Source organism: Stegostoma tigrinum, chromosome 22, assembly GCF_030684315.1.
Source record: "Stegostoma tigrinum isolate sSteTig4 chromosome 22, sSteTig4.hap1, whole genome shotgun sequence".
NCBI classification, from domain to species: Eukaryota; Metazoa; Chordata; class Chondrichthyes; order Orectolobiformes; family Stegostomatidae; genus Stegostoma; species Stegostoma tigrinum.
In genome coordinates this window covers 26,212,030-26,227,618 of record NC_081375.1, presented here as the reverse complement: position 1 = coordinate 26,227,618, position 15,589 = coordinate 26,212,030, and the positions used below count along the sequence as shown (strand labels likewise).

General features: G+C 39.2%; 1 protein-coding gene and 1 long non-coding RNA gene across 6 annotated transcripts in view; one reads left to right on the top strand and one right to left on the bottom strand.

Moving 5' to 3' along the window:
• Positions 1-15,589, bottom strand: part of sdk2b (sidekick cell adhesion molecule 2b) — an 892,722-nt gene that overhangs the window by 127,125 nt on the left and 750,008 nt on the right. The window lies entirely within an intron of this gene.
• The window catches only part of LOC125463653 (uncharacterized), a 128,378-nt gene that overhangs the window by 55,823 nt on the left and 56,966 nt on the right, over positions 1-15,589 (top strand). The window lies entirely within an intron of this gene.

The window sequence follows — 15,589 nt, the reverse complement described above, 5'->3', positions numbered from 1 at the left end:
TGCCATAATGAAAGAATTTTAGCCTTTGCATAAAGGCATTTAAATTTAGGGTTACACTCGCGCAATCACAAATCAATTACTTCAGGCTATTGTTAAATATAACTCAACTCAAGATTAAAAACAGAAGTTTCTGGAAAAGTTCAGCAGATCTAGCAGCATCTGTGAGGAAAAAAATCAGAGTTAATGTTTCAAGTCCAGTGACCCTTGCTCAGAACAATTCTGAGGAAGGGTCACTGGACCCAAAACATGAACTCTGATGTTTGGTCCTGTCAGATGCTGCCAGACCTGCTGAGCTTTTCCAGAAACTTATGTTTTTGTTCCTGATTTACAGCATCTGCAGTTCTTTCAGTTTTCACACCTTAACACAACCTGCAGTCAAGTAGGAGAATCTGAATTTGTTTGGAATGAAACCAGACTGCAATATATGGGTCAGAATCAGGAAAAGGCAATTAATGCTGACACAATGAAACTCTGGAGAAGATCAGCTGACATCAGATTTAGATGAAACTTGCAGAAAGACCAATGAGATTGCAGTTGGTAGAATGGATCTCTGCCGATTGCGAGCAGAAGTGCCACTGAGTTAAAACACTGGAGGCAAGGGTTGATGCAGGAGCGCTGTGGAGAATACCAGCAGTGGTAAGAGTTGTAGGAGTGGCATTCTGGACAGGGCAAGAAAATATCAGAGTGTGCATATGGTACATTGGGAAGGTATATCAATATTTAAAAGTTTTGACTTAATCAAGTATAGACTAAAGCATGCAGCTAAGTAGTAAATCTCATATTGCAAATATATGAATTGACTTCCACACTACTGCCAACAATTTACATTTATAAAGCATTGTTAACATTATGAAATGTTCCAAAGCACTTCATAAGTGCATTATGTCATGACCCAGATGGAGAAGATTGCACTCGTAATCAAGCCTTATTATTCCACAAGCCATCACAAATGAAGAGATGACCAATCATATCACTAAAATGGTTGATTTGCCTGACTTTAACAGCTGCAGTGGACGAAAGAAACCATCACCAAATTTCTTCACTGAGCAGGGAAACAAAACTTACTTCTTCTAAACAAACTTATCCAATAACAAGTGGAAGGACAGATTATTAACTACTGTTATGCAAACTTCGGCTATATTCCCTTTAAATCCAAGTATGTGCACATTCATACATAAATAGCATAGGCAAGACAGTCAATTCTCCAGAAATATCATCGTGAAAGACAGAGGCAAAAAAAAATTCTCAAAGTCAAGAGTCCAAACCACAAGGGTGGAATGGGATAACTTCCTCACAATTCTTTTAGTTTTTAGTACATTGTTTTTGACAGCAGGGGATTCTTACTTTAGGAGCTGGACAGTTGGACTTGGGTCTTGGCTTGTATGAAGTTCTCCCTTCGAGGGTCTTTAAGTGCCAGTTTTCTGATTGACTCTGAGAGAGAGAGTGACTGAACCGCCTTGCCTTGAAGGATTTTTGGAGGTCTAAGTGCAACAGCTCAATCTCAGTTCTGTGACAAACTGTGGCTGAAAACAACTCTAAAGTGATTTTTCCACTCTAAGGTACCTGGTGCCAGCTTGGCTTACAAAAGTATCAAATTCAGCTTCTCCAACAGTTCAATGACCTTGTGTGACGAATAAAGAAACATCACACATTTCCACTTTCAACTTTCAAGTTGAAAAAAGACAACTTGTCCATTCTGTTCAACACAGCAATATCAGTTTTCCAATTTATTTTCCAAATGAAATATATGTATTCCTCATGGTAATTTTAAACAATGTACGCAACTGACATATGTGGGGAGGTGTAAAGTGTGATACCCAAAAACTTTGGAAAAGATGTAGGATTTGGAATGACTAGTCCCAGGGCACAGTTATCCATTTTGTTATGGTTCCATACGAGATACTGGAAATGATAAAATACTTGGGAGAGGAGAGATGATCTGGATCCCAAACTTACTCATCAGGCCCTTCAGCTGCTTTCAACAAGGATAATTTAAAAATGACCCCCTTCATGGTACATGCTTTTTCTAAGGCCCCAGTGAATTTATGTTGACGAAGGAGGCATTTTAATGAGTATTTCTTGAATTAGCAAAAGAGTGAGGTTACCAATAACCAATTGGTGGGAAGAAATAATAATGCGACACACACATGCACAGGTTAGGAATAAGACATGAGTCTAAAAACAGTTGAAAAAAGGAACACTCATCAGTATCTGAATCATTCATGCAGAACTGATAGTGGAATATTTAACAGCTGTGACAGTGGATGTCACCGATAGTGTTGACCTTGGTAACTGAATGGTCAATTTCAAGTTTCTTGGCTTTGAATGCTGATTGAAATTTATTTGTCCTGGTTCATTTCAACAGTGGTTGGTTGGCAGCACACAAAGGAGGGAAGTATTTTCTCCTTAGTTACCTGCAACAAAGGTACGTTTAATAATTTTTCACAAAGTTGTTAACTTTACAGCAAGATAATTGACACACTACGACATCAGGTCACAAATGCACACAGACAAGAGTTGAATTTAGCTTTTAATCTCATTTTTTGTTTATCCTGGAAGGATAAAACAAAGCTTCCCGCAGGAGATGGCCTCATGCTTAGAAGAGGTTGGATTATCAGCCTCTTGTTATCACTCCCTTTTCAGGCTTTACGTTTGAAGTTTCCCTGACTCTGCACAGATGTGACATTTCTCTCCAGACAGCATCTCTCAAATTTACATCCAAAGCCATCTTTTAGGTATATCTCCCTTCTTTAATGAAAACACATGTGAATAAAAATTCAGTCAGTTCATTGCTGATCCAGAGTTATCCTCCATTGACATGACAGTTGAAGGAAAAATGTGAGATAAATAGGCAGAGAGATACAAAGCCTGGGGGGCTAAAAACTTGATGACACAACTGCCAATGGTGGAGCAGTTATAAATGGATTTGCACAAGAGGCCAGAATTTGTGGAGCTAAAGTCTGAGAGCATTGTGTGTTTGGAGGAGATTAGTGATAGAGAGGTGGTAAGGCCTTGGATGGAGTTGGATACAAGGATGAGAATTTTAATCTTAATTAACGCTATTTTGCTGGAGCGTACCTCATTGATGAAGTCATACCATTTTGTAAAGCATCATGTCAAATTTCTTTGTAATGAATAAAGGCATTAACTCTCTTATTAGTTTGATCCTAGGAACAAATTATTGCAAAATACTAGACCAACATCTTGTGGGGAAAAAAATGGGCTGTTAACAGTCCAGTCTGTTATTAATATGTAAATTGTTAGCATACTCTGTGTTGGGCCCAGGCAAGGTTCCCGATCTATTACGATTCCAGGCGGCATTCCCCAAATTATCAATGTGCCAGGTGAGGAGTGATGAACTGGCACCTCTTTGTTATTCATTCACTCCTCTGGTTGGGTGCGACAAGGTTTAATTTAGACAGGATTCCTTCCCTCTTTCTTCCAAACTAAATGTTTTTATGCTTTAAACTAGCCAAATAAACTAGTTTTTTTGAGTTATTCAAAGAGTGAAATTTGTTAATAGCTGCAACAAGAAATCATTTCATAACACACATACACACAGATTAAAAACGAAGGGTGAGTTTGAAAAATAGAAAAACCACAAAATAGCATACATGGACCAGGTTCTGATTTACAACTAAACATATGAACTAGGAACACTTAAACCCCCAAACCTGCTCCACCATTCAATGAGATAATGACAGATCTGACTGTAACCTCAAATCTGTATCCCGACCTACCCTTAATAACCTTTCATCCTCTTTCTTGACAAGAATCTATCCACCTCGGCCTTAAAAGTATTCCAGATCTCTGCTCCCATCATCTTTTCAGGAAGACAGTGACTGTCCATTTCTAGATTCTCCCATAATGGGAAAATTCATTTTATTCTTCCTGCCAAAAGGGACCATTTCACATTCTTCTGCATTATACTCAATTTGCCACATTTTTGCCAACTGACTTGACCTGTCTGTTTTTTGTCATCTCCTTACGTCCTCTTTACAACTTACTTTGCTAACTATCTTTGTGTTATCAGCAAATTTGGCAATCAAACTTTCTGTCCTTACATCTAAGTCATTTACATAAATTAAAAGCAGTTGAGGTGCAGCACTAATCACTCTTGCACACACTCAATATATCTTGCCAAACTGTAGAAGACCTATTTATGCTTGCTTTCTGCTTCTTGAATTCTAAACTCCAGCAGATACAAGTCAAGCTTGTCCAACATTTCATCATAAGACAACACTCTCCCCTCCTTGTTTGTAGCCATTCAATCTTCTATCCATGCCAATATGTGACCTCAACACCATGAGCTTTATTTTTTGCAATAATCTTTGATGTAGGACCTTACCAAATTCCCTCAGGGATTCTAAGGACAGCACATTCATTGGTTCCCCTTTATCCACAGCACATTATCACCTGAAAGAACTCAAAGTAGAGTGGTCAGTGTGATTTCCCTTTCACAAAACTAAGTTAACCCCTGTTTGACTACCTCAACTATCCTAAGTGCCCAGCTACAAATTCCTTAATTTAACATTTTCTCTATGAAAAATGCTAAGATAACTGGCCTACAGTTCCCTACTCTGTTTCACATCTTTTTTGAACAAAAGAGTTACTTTGTTGTCTTCCAATCTAATGGGTCAATACATCAAATATCTAAATAGTCAGTACTTTTAAGTCCCTAAAGTGAAGCCCATTAAGACCCAAGCACTTGTTAGTCTAAGCTCTAACAATGTATTCAGTACCATTTCTCTGATGATTGTGATTTTCCTGTGTTCATCCCTCTTCCACTTTCTGACTTATCACTACTTGTGATAGTATGTGTGTCCTTTTTAGTTAAGACAGATGCAAAATACATTGTCAATTCATCTGAAATTTCCTTATTTTACATTGTTAACTCACTAGTCTGATTTTCTATAAGATCAGTACTCACTTTTTTCGTGCTTAAATATTTACAGACATTCTTACTGTCCGTTTTGACATTTCTGGCTAGATGACTCTCGTTTTCTATTTCTTTCCCTCCTCTTAAATTCAGTGATCATTTTCTTTGCTTTAAAAATATTTTATCCAATCATTTCATCTGTCTGTACAGAACTCAGTGCTTTTTGGCATTGGATTTCACATTTCTATTCAACTACAGATAGTGGGTCCATCCTTCGGAATTTTTTCTACTGGTTGGAATATATGTTCTCAGTATACTCTGATACAGTTCTTTGAATGTTTGCCACTGCATCTCCAATGATCACTCAATTAGCCTAATTGTTCACGTCCTTTAGCCAGCTCTGTAACATACCCTCATAATTACTGTTACTTAAATTTCAAAAAATCTTACCCACAGTTCTTTCCCTCAAACTAAATGCTGCTACCAAGGCACTCCTTTGTGATGAGATCACTGATTAACCTACTCTCATTGCACAATTACACTGGTCTAGTATAGCCTGTTCCCTGGCTCCAGGCATTCTGTTCTAAAAGATCTATCCCGAAAATATTCTATGAACTGCCTATCTAGACTATGTTGCCCATCTGACTTCTCCTGTCAATATGTGGATTAAATTCTTCATTGATTATCACTGCATCTTTCTTACAAGTTCTCGTTAATCCCCCTCATTTCATTCCACCTTACCCTTTTGTTACTGTTAGGGGCCCTGTATACCGTTTCAACAAATGACTTCTTGCCTTTGTCATTTTTAATTTCTATGAAAACTGTTCCCGCATCTTGGTTTCCTGAACTTCAGTCATCCACTGTGCTATACAATGATTTACTAAACAAAGCCACACTTACACCTTTTCAAAATTCCTGCCCTTCATGTCCCAATCCATGTCATTGAGTAGCCAAGTGTCTGTAACTGGTTCCAAATTGTACTTATTTAGTTATGCGCTCAGATTCATCTGTTTTGTTTTCAATGCTATGTGCTTTCAGATACAAAGCTTTTAGTATCACACTTCTGCTCTCTTTGTAAAGTCTAATTTCATCTGTTGATTGGCACTTCGATTCATTCTTTCTGTCCCATTCTGTCATGGCCATTTCCCATATTAATATCTTTCTCTTTGGCCTTGACTCTTTTTATTTATCCCATCTTCACAAATTTGATCCCATCCTAACAATTTAATTGAAAATCCTCTTTACTTCCCGAGCTATGTAGTCAGCAAGAACAGTGGTCTAAGAATAGTTCAGGTAGAGACTGTTCCATTGGTACAGATCCCACTTTCCTCAGAATAGTGCTACAGCCTCCAAACTGGAACTCACTTCTCCCACACTAGACTTTGCACCACAGCTTCCTCTCTCTAATCTGCTTTCCTGTATACCAATGGGCAAATACCTGAGATAATAATTCTGAAATTCTGTGAAGTGTAGACAATGGTATGGTGTGACAGTTGTATTGTGCAGTATTGCTACCATTAATGTTGGTAGGTGACCAGTTGATATCAAAATGCTTAGCTTTGCAGGTCAGCTAAAGGATCTTTCTCCTGTTTCTTTTTGACTGCAGCTTTTTTTTATAGTTTCTGACTTCTCGCAAAGGGACAGACTTTCTTTCTTTTCACATGCAGCACCAGGATGACTAGGTGTTTTCTCAGCACACACCTTCACTCACTAGCACACACAGACCAGTAGTGAAACTACCTCTTAACCCCATTCATGAATATTCTTAAAAGGGGCAAAACACAAACATGTTTCTTGCCCAGAGTACTTTTTTTTTCACCAATATATTCACACTTAGAGATGAATCCCAGAAGTTTAACGCTCAACTTGCGGTACTTTCCTGTTTTTCATCCCTATCTGCCTGAAGCTACCTTGACACCCATCAGGTTTTACATTCTAGGCAGTCTCTTGAGGCTGAGCATAATTCATGCAGGCCTTCCATTCACTGAGTTACACTGCTCAGAATTTGCATGTTGTGTTTTTTAGCTGTACGTCCTCTTTGGAAACATTGTAATTAAATCTTCAATATATATGCAGGTATATATGGACATGGGTTATGTTCTGTTGTTATGACATCAAGGGATTAAAGTGAAGTGCAGTGAGTTGTAAGTGCAGCACTTGCCTGTCAACTTAGTTTGATTTGCACAAATGGCATAACATGCTTAGCAGCTACATTGTAAGATCTCATAAGAACAAGGGCTTGCTCGTTAATTGTCTATTAATTCACCAAAGCCCAGTAATTGACAGTTTAAGTATCTTTTTCAAAACAGGCAAATAGTTGTCAATGTAATATCAGTCAATATATCTCTGGCTCACACCAAGAATAATTTGAAGCATCCTGCACATAAGTCGAATGATCTTAAAATATCAAAATTATAATTTTCATTTTTTTTCTCACTTTATATTTGTATCTTTTATATTAATCCAACTTGCTCTCTTTCTGTTCCTGGTTTGACTCCAATTTACCCTCTCTCTTTATTGCTTCTCTGCTTCTTCCTTGTTGATTAACATTACAGGTACCCTGTTTCCCTAGCGGTCGTGTCATCAACTCACACTTCCAACAAACTGTGACATTAATGGTTTCCAAGCAATAGGGTGCAGAATCAAGTCTAATGGGAAACACCATTTGGTGCCCCACCGTATCAATGCCAGATAATAAGTAACACATGTCTTACTGAAGAAAAGGATAAAATCGATTTGTTACAGCACAGAAACAAAGAAAAGCTGGCTCTTTCAAAAAATGGTATTTGTACAATATACCTAACTTACTAAAGTTTTGGCTTTGTCATGCTTTGCTTTTGGCATTGTTTATGGCATCTATAAGCATATGACTGTACGGCAAGCACAAATCAGTCTCACACTGGTAATGTGACATCTTCATAAATGAGGTTTATGCCATTAATGGAACACTCAATGTTTTGGCCTTTGTTTCAAAGATATTATCCCCACGGCATCATTTGGGATTAATGTTGAGGCAAGTTCAGAGTACATCTATTTAATGCTGCTTGGAGAGTATATAGTGCCAACCTAGAATTTCCTGCAACAGAGTAAGATGAAGTTACAAACAACTGAGTGATTTATAAATCAGATAGCTCAATGGGTAGCTGTGTAGCCTCACTTTGCCTCCTCCAGTGTTCTCTTCTGATTTCCTGGTCATTGATCCTTGCTGAAAGGGCTTCATTACCTGACACAAACAGTTATTCCTCATATGTGAGAATAGATAGTGAGTGATGACAGCAGAATAAACTAGGTATGGCTGAAAGGTACTGTGCTGAGGACAGAATGAACATGATGAGTGTCAAAACCAAAAATGAATTGGTTGGTATGGACCAGGATGCCAAATAGGAAACAAACAAACTTATGTTATTATATATCATCTTGATAAAGTGGCATTGTGAGCTTTGCTTCTGTTAGTTCATAGTTCTGGGGGAGGCAATGGCCTAGAGGCATTATCACTGGACTATTAATTCAGAGACCCAGATAATGTTCTGGGGACCCGTGTTCGAATCCCACCACAGCAGATGATGGAATTTGAATTCAATAAATAGTTGGAATTAATCATCCAGCGATGACCATGGAAACATTGTTAGTTCTCGGAAAAACCCCATATGGTTCACTAATGTTCTTTAGGGAAGAAACTGCCATCCTTACCCGGTCTGGTCTACATGTGACTCCAGACCCGCAGCAATGTGGTTGACTCTTAACTGCCCTCTGGGAAATTAGGGATGGGCAATAAATGCTGGCCTAGTCAGTGATGCCCTCATCCCATGAATGAATAAAGAAAAAAAAAGACATTTTGGATGAATAGAAAACATGAAATCTAGCTATACCATTCCAAATTCAAACAGCAAACAATAAGTGATCAAATACTTGTAATACCAAATTTCCAAATTCCATACTGGAATACTTTGCACAGAAGCATCAACCAACTCATGGATATATTGGTTTCTACAGGTTGCCATTTCATCAGCTTCCTATTGACAGTTGTCACATGACTTTTCAGTTTACTGGCTGGCATGGTTTCAAGGAGAGGGACTCAAAGCCCCTTTGATTCATGTCAGTATCACATCAACAGAAAAGTATCACAGTTTCTCAATTTGCATCCTGTATGCAACTTTCAGTGAATGGTTTCTTCCTAAACAGTTGTCACAACAGCTCAGATATCCTGATGGCCATGGTGTTATTTGGAGCAGAATGGTTGCATGCTGAAACAATGTGGAATTCCCAACATAGCTGACTCCCTGGAAACTGCCTGGGAAATTGGATTATTCCCTTGCATCTGGAATCCTCTGATAAAGCTCAATAATTTCAGAGAATTCAGAGGGTTCTGAATCAATTAAACTAAATAGATATTCAGGAAAAATTAGAGGATTACAATCTGTATATAACTCCTGCGTAACTGTTAAACCAGCTCCCTGACTCACCACTAACCACTCCAACAATATCCCCATGACCTTATGACCCAGACTCCATGTTGGACCCGATCGCCTTCATCTAGCTAGATCTTGCTAGACCTGATCTACCTATCACTCACTCCCCAAGCTCTGCTGGACCCAACATTCCCCAGGCTTGAGCCCAATACACCACTACCTCAGTACTTGATGCTAGACTGACATCAATCCCCTCACCCTGACAGACTGCCCATCCCTAGGCCTGACCCCTCAACCTACCCTAAGCACTTAGCAGACACCCTACCCACTCATGGCTTATAACATATTTGTGCTTTCTAAAGGTAATAGCTGAACAGCACAGCAATGATTTACATTCAACTACCAATAACAGAATATATCATAGGCAGTTTGATGACAGACTTCAGATAGATCATGCTGGGGGTGTTCAACAAGCATGATGGTATGTTGCATGTGACACAACTTCACACTTTAAAGAAGCTTCCACATGGAGACTCCAGAGATGAATACCACTCTGCTATGATTAAAGGCATTAGCAAAAGAGACAACAGCCTGAAGATAAAGATGAAAATACATTGTCAGGCTGTCAAGTATATGTGGAATCCCATACAATTCAGGCATCAGCAACCAGATTAGAATAGGGTTGATTGCAAATCCATATCCAAAGCAATTCCATACCATGTGAGCAATTAGTTTTTAGGCCATGGGTGAAGGAACAAGCTCTTTAATGTGACTGGAGAAGACTGAGAGTGTCTGGCATATTTGTTAGTATCTTCATCAAAGCTGTGGCTGACTACCCTTTGCTTGATTTCACTTCTTCCTGTGTTGAGTTGCCATGTATTATTTTGCAATGTCTGCCATGGCTACTTCTGCTCCTACAACTACTCTGCTCTCCTTATGGAGCCAGTGGTGTTACTCACCAAACTATATCACATCCTTCTTCCTGATATCATACAAAAATGTTTGCATGTTAGTGAATCTTGATGCTGTAGGTTTTTCATCTTAGCCGCAACAACTCAGTACTGGAGTATCTCTGCCATTCTTTAGATACTGCAGGAATAAACTTGTTCTTTATCCTACTTGGCAAGTTCCCAATGACTGCAACTTCCAAAAGCACACCATCAATTTTTAAAATAGAATGACTGGGGAACCTGCTAAAATATTTAATCCATGAGCCATAGCAGATTATTTGGCTTATGGAAACCGATCTCATCTCAAGCCAAGTTGACACTAATATACTGGCGACAGAAGTTGAAATCCTGTTTGATTGTTTTCTCAGCAGCCCATGGTCAAATTGTGTAAAACGGGTACGCACATGGCTGCTCTGGCTAAAATTAAATAATTCTGGGCCAGTATAAACTAAAGTTCTTTCTGTTTTTTCACCTTGACTCCCACATGGAACAGTACCTTTGTTGATTCAATCTCAGCTCCAACGTGTTACGCTAGAACACATTTAAATAGAGTAGATTTTAATGGAATAATATTTTCTGATATTGAAGTAATATGTTTACACACAACATTCTGGAACAAATGGTCTTTTAGCAAGCCTAACGCTTGTCTCAATGTTCAAGTCCAGAAAGAAGTATTTGAACGATGTGGAATTCTGGCTCAATTTCCCCTTCCTACCCGAGAGACACTCAGGCCAAATAAATAAACCAATCTTCGCATAACTTGAGGTCAACTAATTCAGCATGCATTTGAACCTAGGAAGTTCAAATCCCTTTGCTTTAGTGTCATTCCAAGAGGTGTGGGTCCCCTTTAAGTCATCAGGGAGTTAGAGCAGCAATAAGTTAAGGAAACCTATCATTTCATAATATCGACCAGCCATGGAAGTCATGATGATATAAATCAAATTAAGCTTTCATGCACAACAAAGCAAAGGTTCAGCAGTTTTGAATGAATTGAAAATTAGAACATGTTTCAACAGCAGTCATAGGCAATAATACACAGTTCATTGGCCTCTCTACAAGTTAATATATTACAGTTTTTGAAAACCATTTTTCAATTTCATAATTCACAAGCGCTTACTAAAATGCCTTAAATGCCACTGTTTAATTTGTTCTTTCAAAATGTAATATTTATTTGCCATGATTGTTGCTCTTTCTAACCTCATGAAAGTTTCTACTTCCATCTGTCCTTACAGTCACAAGGTCATGGCTAACTTGATCAGCCAAATGTAGGCCCAAATATATGGCCAGGATTTGAACAAAGTTTTTGAAGCCTTTCAGAAGTGGGAAGTCAGAAGTGTCAGGGCGATTGGGGGGGGATGCGTGAGGGAGAGTTCTGAGGAAGGGTCACCGGACCTGAAATGTTAACTCCGATTTTTCTTCATAGGTGCTGCCAGACCTGCTAAGCTTTTCTGACAAATTCTGTTTTTGTTCCGGACAGAAAGGGTCCTGAATCTGCCAAGTCATCATCTGGAAGTGGTGCTCAGTTTCCCGAGGCTTTGAAAATCCAGCTGCTAACCTTTGAATTGCCAAAAGCAGAGTCACATTTTTATAGTTAAGATTCAACCTGCTTTCTTGAGCCAAGTTGGTTGCTTGCTCACCCTTCACGTTACATCTGTTAAAACCAGAAATTGGTGAGTTGGAGATGTGAAATAAACCTCGCAGGCTTTAGCCACCCACCAATCATGGTTTTGTCAGACAATTGCACACAACTCGGTCATTTGTGAAACTGGCTGTAGGCAATATTTGTGCAGCAACATCCAAAAGACTTGAATTTCACAAACCCCATAAACAAGAGGAACCTCATGTCCTCATGAGAATACCTTGAACTCACATCCACAATTGCTGTATGACTCCTGGTTTTATTTCCAAGTTTAAAAATGGGGGGAAAACGTTTTGGTATATCACCAGCAACCAATTCACCTGCAATACATGCCATTTGTATCTACACAAGTGGGCTTTAACAGAAAAAGGATGCTTTGAATCTCGCGACAAATACTTTGTCATGTTAAATTAAAACCAACCACATTTACAAATAACCTGCACTGATCATAAATAAGGAGAACTAAGTATGCAGCTGCCGGAAATCTAAATTATGAACAAAAGTAGCTGGAAATACTCAGCAGGCAAGGGAGCATTTCAGGAGAGAGTCAATGCTTAAGACAACAACCTGCACTAGTTCTGATGATGGACTATTTCTGCCTGTTTCTCCCTCTGCACAAATGCCATCAGATGTGCCGAACATTTGCAAAACTCCTTCTTGTTCTGTTGGAGCAGCTTCCTCCTTCTTCTCTTGCAGTCTCATTTTTCTATACCTCTTGCAGGTTCACTAGTGAATGGACGAGTTGCCTCTCACTAATTCTGTCTCTCATGTCCAAAGAAGGTATGGTCTGACTGGTCATCCCTCTGAATGATGTTTCCTGGGCAATTGGGGGCAAATTTACCCTCCACTCTTGTGGATTTTTAGCAGCGCAATGCACTAAAACTACCTCTGGAGCATAAGGCAGCCAGGTGAGCAGGGCTATGTCGATCAAACCTAGGATCACCTGAAGGATCTCAGTGATTCCATTTGCACTACTCTTTCAAACCCTCACTGCACCTCTCAAAAAGGTGAACACATCACACGTGGCTTCTTTGGCCTCTCTAATGGAGGGACCATCTATGCAGGCATTTTGACAGAGGCTTTTCTTGTCCCTACCTGCACTTACATGTCAAAGACCTCCACTTCATTTGAGGTCACAAGGAGAATACTGTATAGGGCGAGACTGAAAGTCAAACGGTCAACAATAGCACTGCTTAGTTCATTTGAGTGGCATTCATTTGGTATTTCAGAACCTATTACTTTTTACTTATGTTTATGATGTTGAACCACAATGCTGGATATATCAGCTCCCATTCATCAATGTTGAAACAAGTAAATGGAGAAGTCATGGTCAAGGGGGACAACGCTCTTTGAACATACCACTGGAGATGTGTAGTATGTGTTGCAAATACAAAAGAATCAGAGTTGTATTTTGAATGGATGCACCTTCCCAGGTAGAGCAATGAAACTGCCAGAGCCATGCAGTCTTGCTGTGTGAGTAGTATGTGTGGAAAATGCACCTGGATCAGATGTTTGCTGGTTTTCACACCATCTTAATAACTCCTCAGGCAGTCCTGACAACCTCCTGTGCATTGTGGATTGACACATGCTGGTTTGCATTTTCTTTCTCTTCTCCCTCTGATGAACTGTGTGAACTACTGCACCATCTTCTTCAAGGTCCACCTCTCTGGAAGGATCAATGGATAATGCAACAGATGGACACAATTAATTGCAGGAATGTACTGCAGGGCATCCCCCGAGCCGGTATCAGAAGAGCATCTTCAGAAATCCAATGATTTGTTCAGTGATTGTCCTTGCAAACAGATGGCTTTGGTTGCAGTGTTGTCCTTGGCAGCAATGCCCACATCCCAGAAATAAATAAATAAAACAAAAACAGACATGGACGCAATTAATGATGCTCTAGCCTGCAGCAATACAAGTGAATACCACAAGCCTTGAGCCTCATCTGTAAAATATGTGTATCACAAATTTAGCAGCTGTAATCTATGAGATGCAAATTTGTGCAGCCACTTGAGAGGCTTGACCAAGATCCATTGCAGATCCTTGGAAGGAGTGACTTTAATAGCTCCTACGGATCATGACCAACTGAACTGTCAGGTCTTCCTCACTTACAGCACAAATTTCAGATACCATCTACCTAGATGGGTGCAGTCTCCTAGAATGTGCCAATCTCCAACATGCCCAAGCAGCTTGTTCTTGGCAGAGCACTTCAGTCTAAAGGTGTATTCTTCATTGCCCCGCTCCTCTCTTTGATCCACCTCACGGCCAAGACCTGTACCTGTTCACGAGGACATTTGTTGTCATTGCTAATTGCTCCTACAAGCACTTCAAACGCATGCCCAGCCTTGCTTGTGGCAAGTTTACAAAGTTGATACTAACCACCTCCCATAGCCCCAAGACACCTGAGGGTCACAACTTCTCAACTATCTCAGTGTGCGGAGCACATCCTCTGTTAACTCTGCTTACTTGATGACAGCTATATTCTAATAAATTGCACCCCTTGAAACTGTGAACCTTCTTGTGAGCCCATCTCATTGAATGTTGCATCCAGTATTGGCTCCTGGCTGAATTGCCTCCTCCTTTTATTTTGCTATTACAGATCTAGCATGGATCCTGTGCCTTCCCAGCAAAATGGCACACTAGTCCTCATTGAGCTGACAAGTCCATTGACATGTTTTAATAGAAATCACTCCAAATCAGGTGGATTGCTGAAACCACCATCCCCTTTTCTCAGCTAAACTGCTAAGTCTCAAAACTAAATTGGGAAACACACATCATGGTCAGTGTCTGGAAAATAAAACCTGCTCACTTAAGTTCCCACATCCATTTTGCCACCAAAGCCCTGTTCTTTGGGTAGGACAGGAAATGTTACATTCATATAGTTTAACAACAACAATACCGTAAATGAATTCAGAAAGTTCATGTTGAAGATTACAGTGATCAAAACAACTCTCTACAATGATGTAAGCATATCATGTTCCTTTTCGAATCAATGAAAGTTTTAAACTGCATTTAAAATATTTTGAAAATAATATGAGCTAAGTTTTGACAGAGGGAGGGATGATTTGAGATATTTTATTGGTTTTTTTGATGACATATCCAGTCATGGAATTGATTGCAAGATTAGATTCAAGATATGGACTGTTTCCATGTCCAGTTGCTTTGTCAACATTAAACTTTTTCTTCTATGTTTTCTAAATCTTTTCAATGTTTGCTTTTGATTGCGTTAAACAGAACATGAAAAGTGTCATTAAGACAGCGAAGGACAGTATGTAATATATCTAAAAGACCACAATAAGTATGGTGGAGACATTCTTGGAAAATCTAAGCAAAGTAAGCTATCCAAAACAGACGATGATTTAGTTTCAACAATACTGTTAACCACTGAAGAATATTAGTAGCATTTCTGCAGCAAATCACTTTGCACTTAAAACTGCGACAGATCAAGTTCAGATTTTACAGTGTTTGTAATATGTGGTTCTCATGTTGTGCACTTCATTCATTATCTTTACAGTGACATCATGACCAAATAAAAGTTGACTGTAAACAAAGAATATTCTGGACACTGGATAGAAAGAAAGTGAGATATTTTGCAAGCATGTATTTATTATGCATAGTAGATCCATTCTTAAACTTCGCTCTTAACATAATTTCCCAAAAGGCAAGTCCCAGGTCTCAGTTATTCTATTGGGCTGAATGGATGAATGAAACA